This window comes from Mobula hypostoma, chromosome 7 (assembly GCF_963921235.1).
Source record: "Mobula hypostoma chromosome 7, sMobHyp1.1, whole genome shotgun sequence".
NCBI classification, from domain to species: domain Eukaryota; kingdom Metazoa; phylum Chordata; class Chondrichthyes; order Myliobatiformes; family Myliobatidae; genus Mobula; species Mobula hypostoma.
Window position 1 is genome coordinate 151361627 of NC_086103.1, and position 20100 is coordinate 151381726.

The 20100-nt window shown below is 42.3% G+C and overlaps 1 long non-coding RNA gene across 1 annotated transcript in view; it reads left to right on the plus strand.

Annotated features, from left to right (window-relative positions):
* LOC134349047 (uncharacterized) overlaps positions 1–13782 on the plus strand; it is a 39942-nt gene extending 26160 nt beyond the window's left edge. The window contains exon 5 of the long non-coding RNA XR_010018569.1: positions 13314–13782. This is a non-coding gene — a long non-coding RNA (uncharacterized LOC134349047). The remainder of the gene's footprint in view (positions 1–13313) is intronic.
* Positions 13783–20100: the final 6318 nt, after the last annotated feature.

A 20100-nucleotide genomic window follows, 5' to 3' on the forward strand; every position in this document is an offset into this window, starting at 1 on the left:
ACTTCAGTTGTTGACCTTTCAGGTTCCTGCCTCTGGAATTGGGTCTTCATCTATGCCCTTAGGACTTCGCTGCCCTCTGGGTATTGATCAGCTATCCAAACTCATTGATCACGGGTTTGACCTTCGGGCCTCGACCGACCCAGCCTCTGGGATTATTGACCTTTGACGTGTGGCACCTCAGGCCTGGACTTCCAGACTCACATTCATCACCAATCCTAGCCATTAACATCACAGGCAGTTAACCCACCCAATGAAATAATCTAAAATAAGTAAATGGTTGTGATTGCATAATAATGAACCTGGTCAGGTGACAGATCTCTCAGTAGCTGAACATTTTGGAGATAGGGACCACAACTCCCTGATTTTATCATAGCCTCAAACAGGGATAGGAGCAGATGGTATGGAAAATTATTTAATTAGGGGATGATGTTATTAGGCAGGAACTTGGGAGAATAAATTGGGAATAGATGTACTTATGGAAATGCATAACAGAAAGTGGAGATTGTTTAGGGAGCTCTTGTATGTGGTTCTGGAGAGGTTTGTCCCATTGAAGCAGGAAAAGGATGGTAGGATGAGGGAACCATGGCTGTCAAGAGATGTGGAACATCTAGCCAAGAGAAAGAAGGAAGCATATTGAAAGTTTAGAAGGTAAGGATCAGGCAAGACTCTCAAGGGTTATATGGTAGCCAGGAAGGAACTTAAGAAGAACTAGAAGGGGAAATGAGAAGGGCTTGGTGAGTAGGAATCCCCAAGGCAGCCTATACGAACATGAAGAACAGGAGGATAACTAGAGTGAGGATATGACTGATCATGAATAAAAGAGAAAAGATGTGCCTGGAGGTCCTTAATGAATACTTTCTTTCAGTATTACCAGTGAGAGGGAACGTGATGAATGTGAGGAGAGTGTAAAACAGACAAATATGCTGGAACATGAAAGAGGATGTGATACAATTTTTGAAACACATTAGGATAGATAAGTCCCCAGGGGCTGGATGGGATATACCCCAGGTTATTATGGGAAGCAAGGAAAGAGATTGCTGTGCCTTAGGCAATGATCTTCGTGTTCTCTTTGTGCTGTACTCTTCAATGCTCTAATTTAATGATGTGTCTGAGGACTTAGTTAGAACTTGTACTCCTACCCACAGGTAAAATAAGTGATAATAGCAAGAGAGGTCAATGTAGAAATTTAATGCAAGTCTTTTCATTTGATGAATAATTTATGGCCAAAAGTGCTGGGAGGAGAATATTATTAAAATGGATGTAGTGGAAGAGCTGAAAGGAACGAACCGAAAGATTTAAAAAGACCTAGAGAACAACACAACATCTACAATACCAATTTACACTTATAAACGACTTTTAATATAGTGACGTGTTGAAGGTCAGCTCACAGGACATTTGCCAGAGTTATGGAGCCATAAGAAAAAATGAAGGATGAGGTAGACTATAAGAAGTAACTTCAAGGGGGAAAGAGCAGTAGCGATGTGAAAATGGGCAGGGAAGAAATTTTGAGTTTAGTGTCTTCTTACAGGATAAAGTTTGTTCCTATTCATGATGGTTTGCAACAATTTCAGATTTGAAATCCACGCCTCCCCCAACTTCTATTTAAGTTTCTCTACTTCTTTGTAGCATCCAATTTTCCATGTTATACATAAACTTTTCAATGACTTAGTTCTTACAAGCCTCTATATCTTCACTCTTTTGGCTCTAAAACTTGGTTTTGTTGTCACTGGTGGCCTTGTTTTCAACAGTTTAGGCTCATTCTCTAGATTTCCCATCCTCAATTCCTCCCACACAAAACCTGCTTCTGTATTTTTAAACGTTCTTGAAATCTGTTCTCCTATTATTTCTTTTAAAATTTTCATTCAATTTTGCTTATGTCTCTGTCTGTATTAGAAACATCATTTAAATGCAAGTTACCCTTAACATATGTTTGGAGCAATATTAATTTCCCACCACATCAACACTTCACTCACTGTCCAGCCACCTTGCTCCCCATTTCCACTTTATAATTCCAAATGGAAAGTTAAGCACCTTCACTTCAGGGATTTATCTTCTTTTTGAAAATTTAGGGCCACAGTTCCTACATACCAGGAAAATTCCAGTGAATCAGAAAGGAGATGATGGCACAAATTTGGAACTTTAGAAGTTATGAATTATAGATGCAGAAGAGGTTTTGTAGTAAGCTATATAATTTTCAAGTTTGGAGATCATTAGGAAAATACAGAGAAGAATAGAATTATTTATTCAACAACACAAAATTCTTTATTTCTAGAAAATTAAAGTCCATTAAGTACAGTCCCAGTGATATTAAATTCCACTAATATAGAAAGAGGTACCTTTTCCAAGAAAATTCCAGACAGTCTTTTCAGCTGAAAATTCTGTAAGAAGATTTAGGTCTTTGAATAAATTTTGTGAGAGAAATTAGAATACATACAAGACGTTCATGATTTCTATACTTATATACTTCTCACAATTTTTATTCAGTAGCCGCAATTTTATTAGCATTTTTGTACTGATGTTAGTCCGTTGATTAATAAATTTCATAAGTTCAAAATATTATCAAAGTATATACAATCTTGAGAGTTATTTCCTTTCAGGCAGCCGAAAAAAAAGAAGCCCAACAGAATCCATTAAAAAAAAGACTGACAACACCCAATGTGTAGAAAAAAAAACAAATTGTGCAAACAACAGAAGTAAGTAAACAACTGAATTTCATGAAAGAGAGTCCACAGCTGTAAAGCTGGTCATCCAGCAGCTGATCCAGTCGCTCCTTTAGTTGCAGGCCACAACATCAGTTCAGCGCAGAGACAAGTAAACCTTGCAGGCAGTGAGCAGTAAACACAAAATACTCTGCAGATGCTGGGGTCAAAGCAACACTCACAACACGCTGGAGGAACTCAGCAGGTTGGGCAGCATCCGTGGAAATGATGAGTTAATATTTCGGGCCGGAAACCTTCATCAGGACTGAAGAGGGAAGGGGCAGAGGCCCTATAAAGAAGGTGGGGGCAGGGTGGGAAGGAGAAGGCTGGTAGGTTCCAGGTGAAAAACCAGTAAGGGGAAAGATAAAGGGGTGGGGGAGGGGAGGCAGGGAGGTGATAGGCAGGGAAGGTGAAGAAGGAATAGGGGAAAACACAATTGGTAGTAGAAGGAGGCGGAACCATGAGGGAGGTGAACCTGAGCTGGAATTCCTGCGGTAGCAGATGGCGGCAGAGACACGTTCCCAGGAAGGAGACATGGCTGTGGTTGCGGGTCTGGGTCAGGATCTGGTCGAAGAGTCGGGGAGAGGCGGAGATCACAGAGGGGGAGCAGTCAGAGAGAGTCTCACTGAACTCCCGTCGAAGGGAAGATTTAAACTTCAGGGTAGGCATACCTCCCTCATGGTTCCGCCTCCTTCTACTACCCATTGTGTTTTCCTCTATTCCTTCTTCACCTTACCTGCCTCCCCTCCCCCACCCCTTTATCTTTCCCCTTACTGGTTTTTCACCTGGAACCTACCAGCCTTCTCCTTCCCACCCTCCCCCCCACCTTCTTTATAGGGCCTCTGCCCCTTCCCTCTACAGTCCTGTCAAAGGGTTCCGGCCCGAAACATCGACTCGTCGTTTCCATGGATGCTGCCCGACCTGCTGAGTTCCTCCAGTGTGTTGTGAGTGTTGCTTTGACCCCAGCATCTGCAGAGTATTTTGTGTTTACGATTCGCTACTCCGCTGCGAAGTCTCTTCGAGGTATGCTTACCCTGAAGAAATTTAAATCTTCCCTTCGACAGGAGTTCAGTGAGACCCTCTCTCACTGTTTCCCCTCTGTGATCTTCGCCTCTCTCCAAATCTTCGACCAGATCCTGACCCAGACCCGCTACCACAGCCACGTCTCCTTCCTGGGAACGTGTCTCCGCCGCCATCTGTTACCGCAGGGATTCCAGCTACGGTTCGCCTCCCTCATGGTTTCGCCTCTTCTACTACCCATTGTGTTTTCCCGTATTTCTTCTTCACCTTCCTGCCTCTCCCCCCACCCCTTTATCTTTCCCCTTACTGTCACAGTATGTGAACAAGCCGACGAGGGGGAATGCCATACCAGATCTAGTACTAGGTAATGAACTGGGTCAGATCACAGATCTGTCAGTGGATGAGCATCTGGGGGACAGTGACCACCGCTCCCTGGCCTTCAGCATTATCATGGAAAAGGATAGAATCAGAGAGGACAGGAAAATTTTTAATTGGGGAAGGGCAAATTATGAGGCTATAAGGCTAGAACTTGCGGGTGTGAATTGGTATGATGTTTTTGCAGGGAAATATACTATGGACATGTGGTCAATGTTTAGAGATCTGTTGAAGGATGTTAGGGATAAATTTGTCCTAGTGAGGAAGATAAAGAATGGTAGGGTGAAGGAACCATGGGTGACAGGTGAGGTGGAAAATCTAGTCAGGTGGAAGAAGGCAGCATACACGACGTTTAGGAAGCAAGGATCAGATGGGTCTATTGAGGAAAATAGGGAAGCAAGAAAGGAGCTTAAGAAGGGGCTGAGAAGAGCAAGAAGGGGGCATGAGAAGGCCTTGGTGAGTAGGGTAAAGGAAAACCCCAAGGCATTCTTCAATTATGTGAAGAAAAAAAGGATGACAGGAGTGAAGGTAGGACCGATTAGAGATAAAGGTGGGAAGATGTGCCTGGAGACTGTGGAAGTGAGCGAGGTCCTCAATGAATACTTCTCTTCGGTATTCACCAATGAGAGGGAACTTGTTGATGGTGAGGACAATAGGAGTGAGGTTGATGTTCTGGAGCATGTTGATATTAAGGGAGAGGAGGTGTTGGAGTTGTTAAAATACATTAGGACGGTAAGTCCCCAGGGCCTAACGGAATATTCCCCAGGCTGCTCCACGAGGTGAGGGGAGAGATTGCTGAGCCTCTGGCTAGGATCTTTATGTCCTCGTTGTCCACGGGAATGGTACCGGAGGATTGGAGGGAGGCGAATGTTGTCCCCTTGTTCAAAAAAGCTAGTAGGGATAGTCCTGGTAATTATAGACCAGTGAGCCTTACATCTGTGGTGGGAAAGCTGTTGGAAAAGATTCTTAGAGATAGGACCTATAGGCATTTAGAGAATCATGGTCTAATCAGGGACAGTCAGCATGACTTTGTGAAGGGCAGGTCATGTCTAACAAGCCTGATAGAGTTCTTTGAGGAGGTGACCAGGCATATAGATGAGGGTAGTGCAGTGGATGTGATCTATATGGATTTTAGTAAGGCATTTGACAAGGTTCCACACGGTAGGCTTATTCAGAAAGTCAGAAGGCATGGGATCCAGGGAAGTTTGGCCAGGTGGATTCAGAGTTGGCTTGCCTGCAGAAGGCAGAGGGTGGTGGTGGAAAGAGTACATTCAGATTGGAGGATTGTGACTAGTGGTGTCCCACAAGGATCTGTTCTGGGACCTCTACTTTTCGTGATTTTTATTAACGACCTGGATGTGGGGGTAGAAGGCTGGGTTGGCAAGTTTGCAGATGACACAAAGGTTGGTAGTGTTGCAGATAGTGTAGGGGATTGTCGAAGATTGCAGAGAAACATTGATAGGATGCAGAAGTGGGCTGAGAAGTGGCAGATGGAGTTCAACCCGGAGAAGTGTGAGGTGGTACACTTTGGAAGGACAAACTCCAAGGCAGAGTACGAAGTAAATGGCAGGATACTTGGTAGTGTGGAGGAGCAGAGGGATCTGGGGGTACATGTCCACAGATCCCTGAAAGTTGCCTCCCAGGTGGATAGGGTGGTTAAGAAAGCTTGTGGTATGTTAGCTTTCATAAGTCGAGGGATAGAGTTTAAGAGTAATGATGCAGCTCTATAAAACTCTGGTTAGGCTACACTTGGTGTACTGTGTCCAGTTCTGGTCGCCTCACTATAGGAAGGATGTGGAAGCATTGGAAAGGGTACAGAGGAGATTTACCAGGATGCTGCCTGGTTTAGAAAGTATGCATTATGATCAGAGATTAAGGGAGCTAGGGCTTTACTCTCTGGAGAGAAGGAGGATGAGAGGAGACATGATAGAGGTGTACAAGATAATAATAAGAATAGATAGAGTGGATAGCCAGCGCCTCTTCCCCAGGGCACCACTGCTCAATACAAGAGGACATGGCTTTAAGGTAAGGGGTGGGAAGTTCAAGGGGGATATTAGAGGAAGGTTTTTTACTCAGAGAGTGGTTGGTTCGTGGAATGCACTGCCTGAGTCAGTGGTGGAGGCAGATACACTAATGAAGTTTAAGAGACTACTAGACTGTTATATGCAGTAATTTTAGCTGGGGGCTTATATGGGAGGCAGGGTTTGAGGGTTGGCACAACATTGTGGGCCGAAAGGCCTGTACTGTGCTGTACTATTGTATTACTGGTTTTTCACCTGGTACCTACCAGCCTTCTCCTTCCCACCCTCCCCCCATCTTCTTTGTCGGGCCTCTGCCCCTTCCCTCTACAGTCCTGATGAAGGGTTCTGGCCCGAAATGTCGAATCATCGTTTCCACGGATGCTGCCCGACCTGCTGATTTCCTCCAGCGTGTTGTGAGACAGTGAGCAGAACTAGCCCATCCCTTGCCACGCGCCGCGACACCTGGACCTCTTCGATCTGGCCCAGCACTTAAATCATCTAAACTTGTGTTGTTCCGTGCTCTTGGACTGGGGCTCGTCCACTTCGCTATGCCCTTGTACCCTGGCCCCACCCCCTCAATTCTGATCTTTCCATTGCGGCCTGGCACTTAAATCGATCAAATATGGGTTGTTCCTTGCTCTCGCACCTGGGCCCTACTGCTTCGATATGGTCCTGGGCCCAGACCCTGCTGTGTTGACTTTGCTCACCTTGCCAAGGTTCTGCCACATTGAATCGCCTCCAAGTCTACTCCAGCAATAGCCAAACACCGGCTCGTTTCCTGCTCTTGGGACTGGGCCTCGCCACTTCAATTCGGCCCGTACATGCCACACTGCAACCATCCTGCACCTTCGAGACTTCAGTTCACACTGCAAAAATGCCAGGTCATGCAGGTGGTTTAAAAACTCAGCTCCAATAGGGAAATGACAGGCTATTGATTGCAGTGATCAATATAGAGCTTGATGCACACTGGACGATACAGACAGCTACAATAACAGTTGGTAATTCAAAGTCAAAGTAAATTTATTATTAAAGTACATACATGTCACGATGTACTGTCTGAGTTTCAGTTCCTAGTAGGTTTGTGAGCTGCTCACAAAACGTCGCTGTATGTTGGCAGCACCATCTTAAAAAGTTCTCAACAAAACAGAGAGAAGTGTCCTCTTGTCTGACATGTATGAAAATATTAGAACACAAGACCACAAGAAAATAGGAGTAGGAGTAGGTCATTGTGTCCTCAGGTTTGTTCTGTCATTCAGTACGATCATGAGTGATCCATCCCAGCCCTCATCTCCATCTCTGTGCCAGAGTGTCATGGACCTCAACCTCCTGATCCTTCAAACATTTATCTACCTTCACTTCAAATTCTTCAAGTGATTTATCGTCTACAACTTCATGGGGTAAAAAAATCTCCAAAGATTAGGGGCTATTTCTTACTCTAAGAAATCTCTTTGCCTTTCACAGTGTATATCAAAAATTCAGTCCTTGACTTTACACAGATTAATAAACTAGTGCCAGCATTAATTAATTACTAATCACTGGCCTGAGGCATCTCAGTTTATCAACTGTCTTTAAGAACACAAAGATCAGATTCTTCTTTGGAATAAGCATTTTAATTTTGAAGACTTGGGAGACTGCCAAGCAACATCAGTGGGAGGAAAGGTATCGTCTATTGTTGGAAAACTATCCTGACGCAGGGTTTGAACCCAAAATGCTGATAACTCCCTTCCTCCCACAGATGCTACTTGATCTGCTAAATTCTTTGGCAGATTGTTTGTTGTAACATCTTAATTTTGTTTGCTTGCTTAGTGCAATTGTTCAGCAAATTCAATGTATTAACTAGTTGTATTCCACAGGATGGATTTGGGCCAAATTAAAACCACAACCTGTCATCACTTAGCTGTAGAGATGCAGTTGTAGAGAGGCCCAGCAAGTCCCTGGGAGATTTCTGACCTTGGCAATGAGCAAGCCTTATCAGGAGTACTGCTGTGGTCCCATCTCTGAACTACCTTGTCTACATGTGTGTATACATGTAGTGGAGTGTGTATTGACTTGCTGAATCACAGCATGGCATGAAAACACTAATACCCTTGAACAGAAAATCCTACAGTAAAGTAGTGGAAACTCCCCACCACTGAACACATCTGCACAAAACTTTATCACCGGAAAGCATCCATCATTAGGGACCCCTGCCTCCCAGGCCATGCTCTCCTCTCACTACTGCCATCAGGAAGAAGATACAAGAGCTTCAGGACTCACATCACCAGGGCTCAGGAACAATTACTACCCCTCAAACATTAGGCTCTTGAACCAGAGGGGATAACTTCACTCTGCTTCACCTACCCCATCACTGAACTGTTCTCACAACCTATGGACTCACTTTCAAGGACTCTTCATCTCATGCTCTTGATATTTATTGCTTATTTATTTATTATTATTATTTCTTTCTTTTTGTATTTGCCCAGCTTGTTGTTTTTTGCTCTCTAGTTGAACGCCCCAGTTGGGTGGTCTTTCATTGATTCTGTTGTGGCTATTATTCTATTCCGGATTTATTGAGTATGCCTGCAAGAAAATGAATCTCAGGGTTGTATATGGTGACATAATATGTACTTTGATAATAAACTTACTTTGAACTCTGATCAACAAAAATAGTTAACACATCTTAAATCACCATGAAATAATAAATAACCTATATAATAAAGGAAGTATGAAATAAATACAGACTTGTTCCTCATAATGTCCAGGCTCGGAATCCGAATGCATATGAATGTAGACTGCGATTGTGTACCAGACAGTGGCAGAATATCACTCAGCACATCCCAGACACATAACAGCTCCACATAAGTCTGCCACTTCTATGTTGAGGACTACCAGGCATATCTGGCACTATTTAGCCCTTCGTAATTTTATTGCTTAAGGGAAACATCAGCATAAAAGCGGAAAATCAAGTCCCTAATACTGCAGAAGTTAGAGGTTGGGATTGGTGGTGTCCATTTTTTGGATCCTGTGAGTACCTTTAGAGACCTTAAATGGTATCTGTGGAAAGTGCAAACATTTGTGAGATGTATTGATGACACACCAGTAAAGCCAGAGAAATACACACCATGATATCAGTCAGTGTGCGACACTGAGTTATTGCAAAGTGTGCATCTTGGAGCTTGATATATCCACTGAAGTTCTTCTTGAACAAATGTGTTTGAACATGCATTCAAAACTAGGAAAGATTCTCAGACTAGTATTTCTTAACCAATTATAAATCACTTACAGGTAATTAGAGGTTGATCTACTCTGTCGGCTGTTACAATTCCATAAACATTTGGTGCTAACTGTAGTTATTTCAATTTGGGAGTTCTGAAAAAATACATTTACAGACCAAGACTTCCACAGAAAACAGTTGCATCCACTCAGGTAAATTATCAGATATTCCCTTGAAATACAATGTGAGTGGCAGAGAGGAAAAGTAGGAAAAGTTTGTTGAAGAAAACACGAGATATCTTAACTTTAACTGCTTGCTTAACACTTTTATCTAGTATTTCACAGAAAGAACTTGGGCCAAATTTGAGCTGTATTTGGCTTCCTGCCCAGACTAAGCTGGAGGCTGAGCAAGGGGTCAAGGGACAATTTCCTCAATGTACATCAGAAAGAGACAACATATGAGATGTTGGCTCACAATAAGAGCATCCTCACTGAAATCTGCCACCTGCTTTAAGCATGAGCACCGCTTCAAGGCAGAAGATTGACATCAGTAGCAGGGCTGCCAAGCTGACTCCAACAATGAATGCTCATGTGTCTGGCTCCTTCTAAGTTGCAGTTGCAGATAATTGCAGCATTTCACAGCTTCCCATCTGCTGCTGTGCAAAGAGGTACATGAGTGAGAGAACAGCAGACAGAGCGAGCATGCAACTTTGCTGAAACTTGAAATGGTGCAGAATGTTATTGACTGCACCAATATTGTGAGCACCTTGCATTGCCTTCTCTCAGTACTGAAACAAAAAGAGATTCCACTCTCTCAGTGTCTGATTAGTGTATGACTGGAGGAAGTTATTCATGCAGTTTGATGCCAACTTACTTAGTTACTGCTGGTATTAGGGCAGCAATGAAAATCCTCCATCTCTGGCGGTGTTCAAGGCTTCCCTGTGTCAGTAGCTTCCTCTCGGTTTTCACTACAGTCTGTCACGCAAGTCCTGGAATACTGTTGCACTCAGGTTTAGGAGGGTTCTTCATTGCTGTTTCTGTAACAATTTTGTTTTACCGGTCAGGGTTGTTAGCCCTGAGTTGAAACCCCAAACCTGGAAGACCAGTGGACCACTCAGTCTGGCCTCTACCCTTTGACCTGTTTGGCATGGGTGACCCTACCAACAGCCAAAGCATAAAGCCCTGACTCCAGTCAACTGATCGCTCCAGGTTATTGGGGCACGCAAACCTTTAAGCCCAGCAACAAGATTGTGGTCCTCTTGGAGGAGGTTGTGCAAACCGATGATATAGTTATGCATCAATTCTCTGTGTCTGTTACATTTGAACCAATATGGCATAAGAAAATCTATTGGAAGAGAGGGGTCTCTGCTTAGGGTTGTTGTGTAGGTTGCAAGCATGGTGAAAGCCATGCCAAAACACAAAATCCTAAGGTACCTGGCATATTGAGACTTCGGGTTGGAGATCTTCTTAGCTTTTGTATTTGGTTGAAGGTTAAGTTTCCTACAATCCTGGGCTTATTTGCAAGGAGAATGTAGGATTCATAGACACCTCCACAGAAAGTGCCAGGATGGGCTGTATGTTAATTGTGAACAGAAATCTCATGGACAACATTTGGGCATCACAGACTTTATCTGAGTTCATTAGGCAAAGCCACGAGGCATTATTGAAGTAATCACTTCTTGTATGGTCAATGTTTACCTATAAATATTCAGAAATTATTTTTGAAATCTACAATACTTTCTATTAGCTACAGAATATTTAGCAAAAAGATAGGTGATATTGACAAATATATTAGATCTTATTTTCCAAATGGAGCATTTATTAAAGACATCTTTCTTTCAACACGATTCTGAATTTCAGACCTTGGGCTCATTGCTCATGTCGTTGCTCATATATAAAATTTATGTCTGACATATACGCAGTGGCCATTTTATTAGGTGCCTCTTATACCTAATAAAGTGGCCACTGAGTGTATGTTCATGCTTTTCTGCTACTGTAGCCCATCCACTTCAGGGTTCGATATATTACGCGTTCGGAGATGCTCTTCTGCACGCCACTGTTGTAACGTGTGGTTATTTGAGTTACCGTCACCTTCCTGTCAGCTTGAACCATTCTGGCCATTCCCCTCTGACCTCTCTTGTTAAGAAAGTGTTTTCACCAACGAAACTATTGCTTACTAGATTTTTTTTTTGTTTTTCTCGCCATTCTCTGTAACCTCTAGAGAACGTTGTGAGTGAAAACCCCAGGAGATCAACAGCTTCTGAGATACTCAAATCATCCCGTCTGGTACCAACAATCATTCCATGGTCAAAATCAGACCACATACTTTCTCCGTTCTGATGTTTGATCTGAACAACTGAACTGCTTACTATCTTTCAATCTTTTTATTAATTTCATAGAATGAAAACATAACATAGCAATAATACAAATAGTAGGAGGTAGATTGTTACAGTTCAAATAAATAATTGAAAGACCAAATAGTGTAAATTGACAAAACTCCCAATCGTGTAGAATAAGAATGAATAATACAAAGCAAAAAAAAACATGAAAAAGAAAAAAAACCCTATCCCAAAAAAAAACTAAACTAAACAGAATTAGTCAACTAAACTAAACTAAGGACTTGGGCAGTACTAACAACTTAAAAATGGGAAAATGGGAAAGAAGAAAACCTTAGTGTCGACAACTCCGCTCCTCTCAACTAGCAGTACGGAGAGATAAAACAAGTTTGGAAATGGTCAACTTACATCAAATGAAAATGCTGAATAGATGGCCTCCAAGTTTTTTCAAATTTATTGGAAGGGTCATAAACCGCACTTCTAGCTGCTTACTATCTAATGAGTTGCTGCTACGTGGTTGGCTGATTAGATGTTTGATTAAAGAGTAGATGTACCAGATAAAGGGGTATATATTCAATTGCCAGAAAGACTAGTAAATATCCTTAACATATATGTCTAAACACAAACACATCTTCAGTAATGTGATTTCTTTGTAAGACATAAGAAATAGAAGCTGAAGTAAACCCCCAAAACACTTACCAATCTCTCATTTCCTGCCTTCCACAATCACACTTAGGAAGAATGGAGAATTATTCAAGTTTGTCATCATGGGAACTATTTATTGACTTATTTAGAGATACAGTGCGGGTGAGGCCCTTCCGGCCCAATGCACCGCATGGGCAAGCAACCCACCTATTTAACACTTCCCTAGTCACAGGACAATTTACAATGACCAATAAACCTTCTTACCGGTATGCCTTTGGACTGTGGGAGGAGACTGAAGCACCTGGAGGAAGCCAGTGTGGTTCATGGGAAAGATGCACAAATTCTTACAGGCGGCACTGCAGTTGAACTCTGAACTCCGAACTTTGGAGCTCCCTGACCTGTAATATTGTCAGGCTAACTGCTGCATACCATGGTGCCCAGTATAGGCTATAATATTAATACTTGTACCAAGCCAAAAGCAAACCAATCTATTGCAATTGTAGCAGTAATTAAAGCAAAAAATGAACTGTTAGACTATATGATAATTAATTATTGATCTTGAACTAGGTAATTAATACTGAATAATATACTTTGTTTTCTTGCTAAGATTTATATGCAGAAATTTTGGCAGCCAAAGGTTATCATGTACATATCCTCAGAAGAATGTGGTAAAGGAGCGTCAGCAGTATTTATTAATCAATGCAGTTTTATTTTCAATGTAATAGTCTGTATGATGTGAAATCATCACCAACAATCTATCAGGTTGCGAAGGATAAGATTCTACAAGATATTGATTATTACCTTTGAGATTGGGTTAGTTCTGAAGAATAAAATCTACAAACAATAAAATATATAGAGACTGCTAGAGAAGAGAGATTTTGATCCGACTGAGAAAGCAACACTAGATTTTGTTTTAAGTGAACAAGTTTAATCATTTCCTTTAGGTAGAGATTTTACCATGGCGGGAGGATGAGATAGCAGTGTGCCGGCCGCCAGTGAAAAATGATATTGTATCCGTTATATAGGTGCCGTGGACAATTCTGATTTGATGGAGACAGACGTGAAAGCACAGAGGAACATCTGGAGAAATCTCTGAAATGTCAGTTTGCTGCCGTTGTTACTGCGCGATCGTGAAATCTTCCGGAGGGAAGCCCCCAAAATCCCTGGCTTTGCCTGCTGCTGGCGACCGAGATGGAGGTTGAATCGTTTGGATAGAGATGGTGCTCTGTACTCGGTGTCGGAGGGCTGATTGGAGGCTCAAAGTTTTCGGATGACTCAGAGTCAGACTGTGGTCGGGCATGGCAGGGAGAGTTTTCTTCCTTCTCCCGTCTGCGTGAGATGTAGGACATTTGAGAGACTTTGAACTTTTTACTGTGCCATGGACTGTTCTTCATCAAGTTAGGATATTGTTGCACTGTTGTAACTATATGTTATAATTATGTGGTTTTGTTAGTTTTTTCAGTCTTGGTTTGTCCTGTGTTTTGTGATATCACACCGGAGGAAATATTGTATCATTTCTTAATGTCTGCATTACTAAATGACAATAAAAGAGGACTGCGTGTCTTCATAATCTAATTTGGTCATAGACCATAAATCTTTGTGAGCAATTCTTGACTTTATGTCAGATATACTGACAATAGATGTTCAGGAAAGCAAAGATGGGTCATTCCCTCTTCTTGATATTATCCTAATTGAATGCAATTATTGAAAACAAAATGCTATTGCAGATGTGTTATTAAGATAACTATATGTGAATTCTGATTATATGAAAGTGAAGCCATGATCATAATAATGTTCTGGTTCAATCAGTGGAGTAGCTAAGATGAAGCTAGAGGTTAATTTTGTAAAATAAGGGGAAAAGGGAAACTTCACATGAATAGACTTAAGTTTGTCCAGGTAAAGCTATGAAATTAATCTATAAAGGATTGCATTAGTTGCTGATGGAACAAAGTTGATTTAATTGGGGAGGAATACTTGGTATAACAAGCTAAAATGTTTAATCAATTCCTATTTTGCAAAAATTTTATTTTGGTGTCTTCAAGCAAGGGTTCCCAACCATTTTTATGCCATGGACCCCTATCATTAACTGAGGGGTCCATGAAATCCAAATTGGGAACCACTTTTATAGTCATCGAACATTTCAGTATAGAAACAGGCCCTTCGGCCATCTAGTCCATGCTGAACTACTAATCTGCCTACTCACATTGACCTACACATGGGCCATTGCCCTATATACCCCTCACATCGATTTACCATTCCAAATTTCTCATAAATGTTGAAATCAAACCTGCAGCCACCACTTCTGTTGGTAGCTCAATCCACAGCTCTGAGTGAAGAAGTTCTCTTTCATGTTCCTCTTAAACATTTCCTCTTTCACCCTTAACCCATGACCTCTAGTTCTCATCTCACTCAACTTCAGTGGGAAAGTTCTGCTTGCATTTACCCTGTCTATACCCCTCAAAATTTTGTATAAATCAAATCTCTCCTCATTCTCCTATGCTCTAGGAAATAAAGTCCTAACTTATTCAAACTTTTCCTATCATTCAGGTCCTCAAGTGACGGCTACATCCTTGTAAATTTTCTCTGCACAATTTCAGTTTAATTTACATCTTTCCTGTAGGTAGGTGACCAAAGCTGCACCAGTGCTCCAAATTAGGCCTCACCAATGACTTACACAACTTCATCATAACATCCTAACTCCTGTACTCAATACATTGATTTATGAAGGCCAATGTACCAAAAGCCCTCTTAATGACCCTATCGACCTATGACACAATGTTCAAGGAATTATGGATCTACATCCCCAGATCCCTCTGTTCTACAGCACTCCCCAGCCTACCACTGACTGTGTAAGACCTATCCTGGCTTGCAATCCCAAAGTGCAACACCTCACACTTGACTGCATTAAATTCCATCTGCCATTTCTGCTGCCCATTTTTCCAGCTGGTCCAGATCCTGCTACAAGCTTTGATAGTGTTCTTCGCTGTCCACTACACCTGCATTCTTGGTGTCATTCACACATCTGCCGATCTAATTTACCACATCATCATCCAGTTCGTTGATATAGATGACAAACAACAACGGACCCAGCACTGATCCCTGCAACACACAACTAGTCAGAGAGAGAACCACCTACTACCACTCCCCGGCTGCTTCTGCAAAGCAAATGTCTAATCCAGTTTACTACCAATGAATGCCAAGAGACTGAACCTTCTTGACTAACCTCCCAAACGGGAACTTGTCAAAGACCTTGCTAGCATCCATGTAGACAACATCCACTGCCTTGCCTTCATCAGCTTTCCCAGTAATTTCCTTGAAAAAAATCTATAGGATTGGTAGACTTGACCGGTCATGCACAAAGTCTTTCTTAAACAATAGAACAATATTAGCTATCCTCCGACACCTCACCCGTGGTTAAGGATGTTTTAAATATCTCTGCTACAGCCTCTGCAATTTCTGTACTAGCCTCCCACAGGGTCCGAGGGAACACCTTGACAGGCGCTGGGGATTTATCCACTCTAATTTTTCTCAAGACAGGAAGCGTCTCCTCCTCCTCCTTCTCCTCCTCCCCTGTAATCTGAATATAGTCCATGGCCTAACTGCTGCTTTGCCCAACTTCTATAGACTCTGTGTCCATCCCTCGAGTAATTACAAATACAAAAAATCTATTGAAGATTTCTCTCATCTCTTTTGGCTTTATGCATCTATGAACACTCTGACTTCCCAGAGGACCAATTTTGTCCCTTGCTATCTTTTCTTCTTAATATACTATAGAAGCCCTTGGGATTCTGCTTCACCTTGTCTGCTAGAACAATCTCATGTCTTCTTTTAGCCTTCCTGCTTTCTTTCTCTAGTGTTTCCTTGCATTTCTTATACTCCAGGATGACCCTATTTGCTCCATTCTGTTTATACCTGCTATGCTCCGCCTCTTTTCCTTTACCAGGGCCTCAATATCTCTTGAAAACGAGGGTTCCCTAAACCTGTTATCCTTGCTTTTTATTCTGACAGGAATATAAAACCTCTTTACTTTCAAAATTTCACTTTTAAAGGCCTCCTATTTGCTAAGAACACCTTTGCCAGAAAACAACCTGTCTCACTCTACACTTTCAATATCCTTTCTGATACCATGAAGATTGGTCTATCTCCAATTTATAGTCTCAACCCGAAGACCAGGCTGTCACAGTCCCGTCCGTTGACTCCTCATTTCAGTTAACTTCCTTTGCCCCGTGTTCTACGGGGCTTCTTGATTAGGGCACCTGATCCTCATTTGAGCCAGCAACATAAAAACTCTGGCTTACATCTACTCATTGCTGGACCATCACCTCAGCCAGGGCGGCAATGCACGTTTCGGGCCGCCGAGAATATGGACTCTAAGTTGCTTCGGTGCCTGGGATTGCTTTGGGAATTCTGTCTCTTCGTGTTCAGCTAAGTGATTGCTGGCCGTTTGCCACTTCATGTGCTACCCCGTGTCAAGATACAAATTGTCTGTCATTGTTTGGTTATGTCGTCCCGTGTCCAGCTGAGGATTGCAGGTCATTTGCCACTACTCTGAGCCAAGATACGAATTGTATGTCTTTGTTTGGTTTTGTCGTCCCGTGTCCAAGTCCGAGTCCAGGCTCTGTGTTCAATTCAAATCCAAATCCAGGCTCCGAGTCCAAGTCAAGTCCAAGTCCATGCTCCATGTCCAAGTCAAATCCAAGTCCAAGCTCCGAGTCTGAGTCCAGGCTCCATGTCCAAGTCAAATCTGAGTCCAGGCTCCGCGTCCAAGTCCAGGCTCCGTGGCCAAGTCCAAGTCCAGGTTCCTCCGGTTTGTTGTCCAACGTCTACATCCATGTAAGCATCTAATCCTCTCTCTCAGGCTTCCCTGGCAACTATTAATAAACACACTTCTGTTAATGCTACCTACGTGTCAGTGTCCTGCACTTGAGTCCGCTCCCTATGCCTCATTGTAACACAGACATATCCTTTTCCATAATTACCTTGAAACTAATGGCTTTGTAAAACCATAAGACATTGGAGCAGAATTAGGCCATTCAGTCCATCAAGTCTGCTCTGCAATTCCATCATGGCTGATCCTGGATCCCATTCAACCCCATACACCTGTCTTCTCACCATAACTTTTGATGTCCTGACCAATCAGGAAACTATCAATTTTTGTTTTAAGTATACCCACGCTCTTGGCCTCTACAGCTGTCTGTGGCAGGGCATTCCACATATTCACTACTTCTTGGCTAAAAAAAAAATTCTCCTCACCTCTGTTCTAAATGTTTGCCCCTCAGTTTGAAGTCTGTGCCCTCTAGTTCTGGATACCCCTACCATAGGAAGCATCCTCTCCAAATTATCGAATCCTTTCAACATTCAGGTGGTTTCAATGAAATCCCCACGCATTTTTCTAACTTCCAGTGAGTATAGCTCCAAAGCTGCCAACTGCTCCTCATATGTTAACCCCTTCATTCCTGGAATCATCCTCATGAAGCTCCTCTGGACTCTCTCCAATGACAACACCTCCTTTCTGAGATATGGGGCTCAAAACTATTGGCAATACTCCAAGTACAGCCTGACTAGAGTCTAATAAAGCCTCAGCATTATTTCCTTGCTTTTCTATTCTATTCCCCTTGAAATAAATGCCAACATTGTATTTGCCTTCTTTACCACAGACTTAACTTATAAATTTACCTCTGGGAGTCTTGCGTGAGGACTCCTAAGACCCTTTGCACCTCTGATGTTTGAATCACTAGATGAAAAGTGTTCCCCTACACAAACTTCTGTCACCTGCCCTGCCTCATTCCCTAATAGGAGATCTAGTGTTGCACTCTCTCTAGTTGAGACTTCTATGAACTGATTAAGGAAACTTTCCTGAACACATTTGACAAACTCTACCTCATCCAGTCCTTTCACAGTATGGGAGTCCCAGTCAATATGTGGAAAGTTAGAACCATCTATTGTCACAATCTTATGTTTCTTGCAACAGTCTGTGACCCTGTGATCACTTGACAAATTTGCTCCTCTAAATCCCATAGGCAGTTAGGAGGTTTATATTATAATCCCATTACTATAGTCATCCCTTTCTTATTCATCAGTTCCATCCACATAGCCTTAGCAAATGAGTTCTCCAGTCTGTCCTGCCTGAGTACTGGTGTGGCATTTTTCCTGACTTGCAATGCCACCCCTCCCCTTTAATCCCTCCCGTTCTACCACATCAAAGGCAATGGAACCCAGGAACATTGTGCTGCCAGTCCTGCCTCTCCTGCAATGCAGTCTCACTAGTAACTACAATGCCATAATTCCATGTGATGATCCATACCCTAAACTCATTCACCTTTCCTGTAACACGACTTGTGTTGAAATATACCAACTCAGAACATTGGTCCCACTGTGCTCAGTATTTTGATTCCTCCCTTTGATGAGAAAATCTAGTTCAGGAGAGCTTCATGTTGAATATTCATGTATTGTAAACAGTGTGGCTATTCTTGAATGTATTGCCTATTGGCCTGGACGATATAAGGATCCTTAAGAGAGAGAAGACAAATGTACTACTACCTGCCAGGTTTGCAAAGACAGGCCAGCATGGACAACCCGAGGAACTTCAAAATGACAAGTGAGATCCTTCCAAAAGTCTATATTGATTATTTCAGTAACCTCTTTTTTGCTCACAAGTAGTCACTTGAAATGGATCAAAACAAAATATGTTGGGACAAAAAATAAACTGCTAGACTAATTCTGTGGGTCACATAGCATATGCAGGGACAAAGAGAAGTTCCACAGATGTTGCTTGATCTGCTGTGTTCTTCCAGTAGATTTTTTTTTGCTCAATTCTTGCTGTCTTTGTATCTTCAAAACATGTTGGATCCTGTTCTATTTCAAAACATAATACCAAAGAACTAAGATCTAGTTTTCTATATAACAGCTCAGCAGAACTGGTCTTGGATAATGGTCCACAGTTTTTTTCATCTCCTTTCCAGCACTTGATGAAACAAAATGGAATAAAGTTCATAACGGCAGGAGGAGAGAGAGCAGCGCGCCGCACGTGCGCAGTCCTCCGGTGAAAAATGATATCATATCCGTTTCTGATTTGATGGAGACGGACATGAAAGCACAGAGGAACATCTGGAGAAATTGCTGAAATTTCTGAAACGCTCATTCGCTGCTGTCGTTACTGCACGGTCGGGAGTCTTCCAGAGGGAAGGCCTCAAAATCCCTGGCTTTGCCTGCTGTTGGCAACCAAGATTGAGGTCGAATCGTTTGGACAGAGATGGCGCTCAGTACTCAGTGTCCGAGAGCTGATTCGGAGGCTTGAAGTTTTCGGATGACTGAGGGACGGATTGTGGTCGGGCATGGCAGGGAGAGTTTTTCTTCTTTCTCCCGTCTGCATGAGATGTGGGACATTTGAGAGACTTTGAACTTTTACTGTGCTCATGGACTTCTTCATCAAGTTATGGTATGGTTGCACTGTTGTAACTATATGTTATAATTATGTGGTTTTGTCAGTTTTTTCAGTCTTGGTCTGTCCTGTGTTTTGTGATATCACACTGGAGGAAATATTGTATCATTTCTTAATGCATGCAATACTAAATGACAATAAAAGAGGACTGCGTGTCTTCATAATCTATATATACAGTATAACCATATCATCCAATATCAAATGGTATGATTTTGAGATCAGCAAAAGCTATCAAAATAATGTTGAAGACACAAATTACAGGGTGGTCAAGTGTAACAAAGGGATAGTGGTTAGTAATTTTTTGATAAAACACAGAATGATGCCACATTCCAAGACAGTTACACTCTTGCCGAACTAATATGAAGATTCAG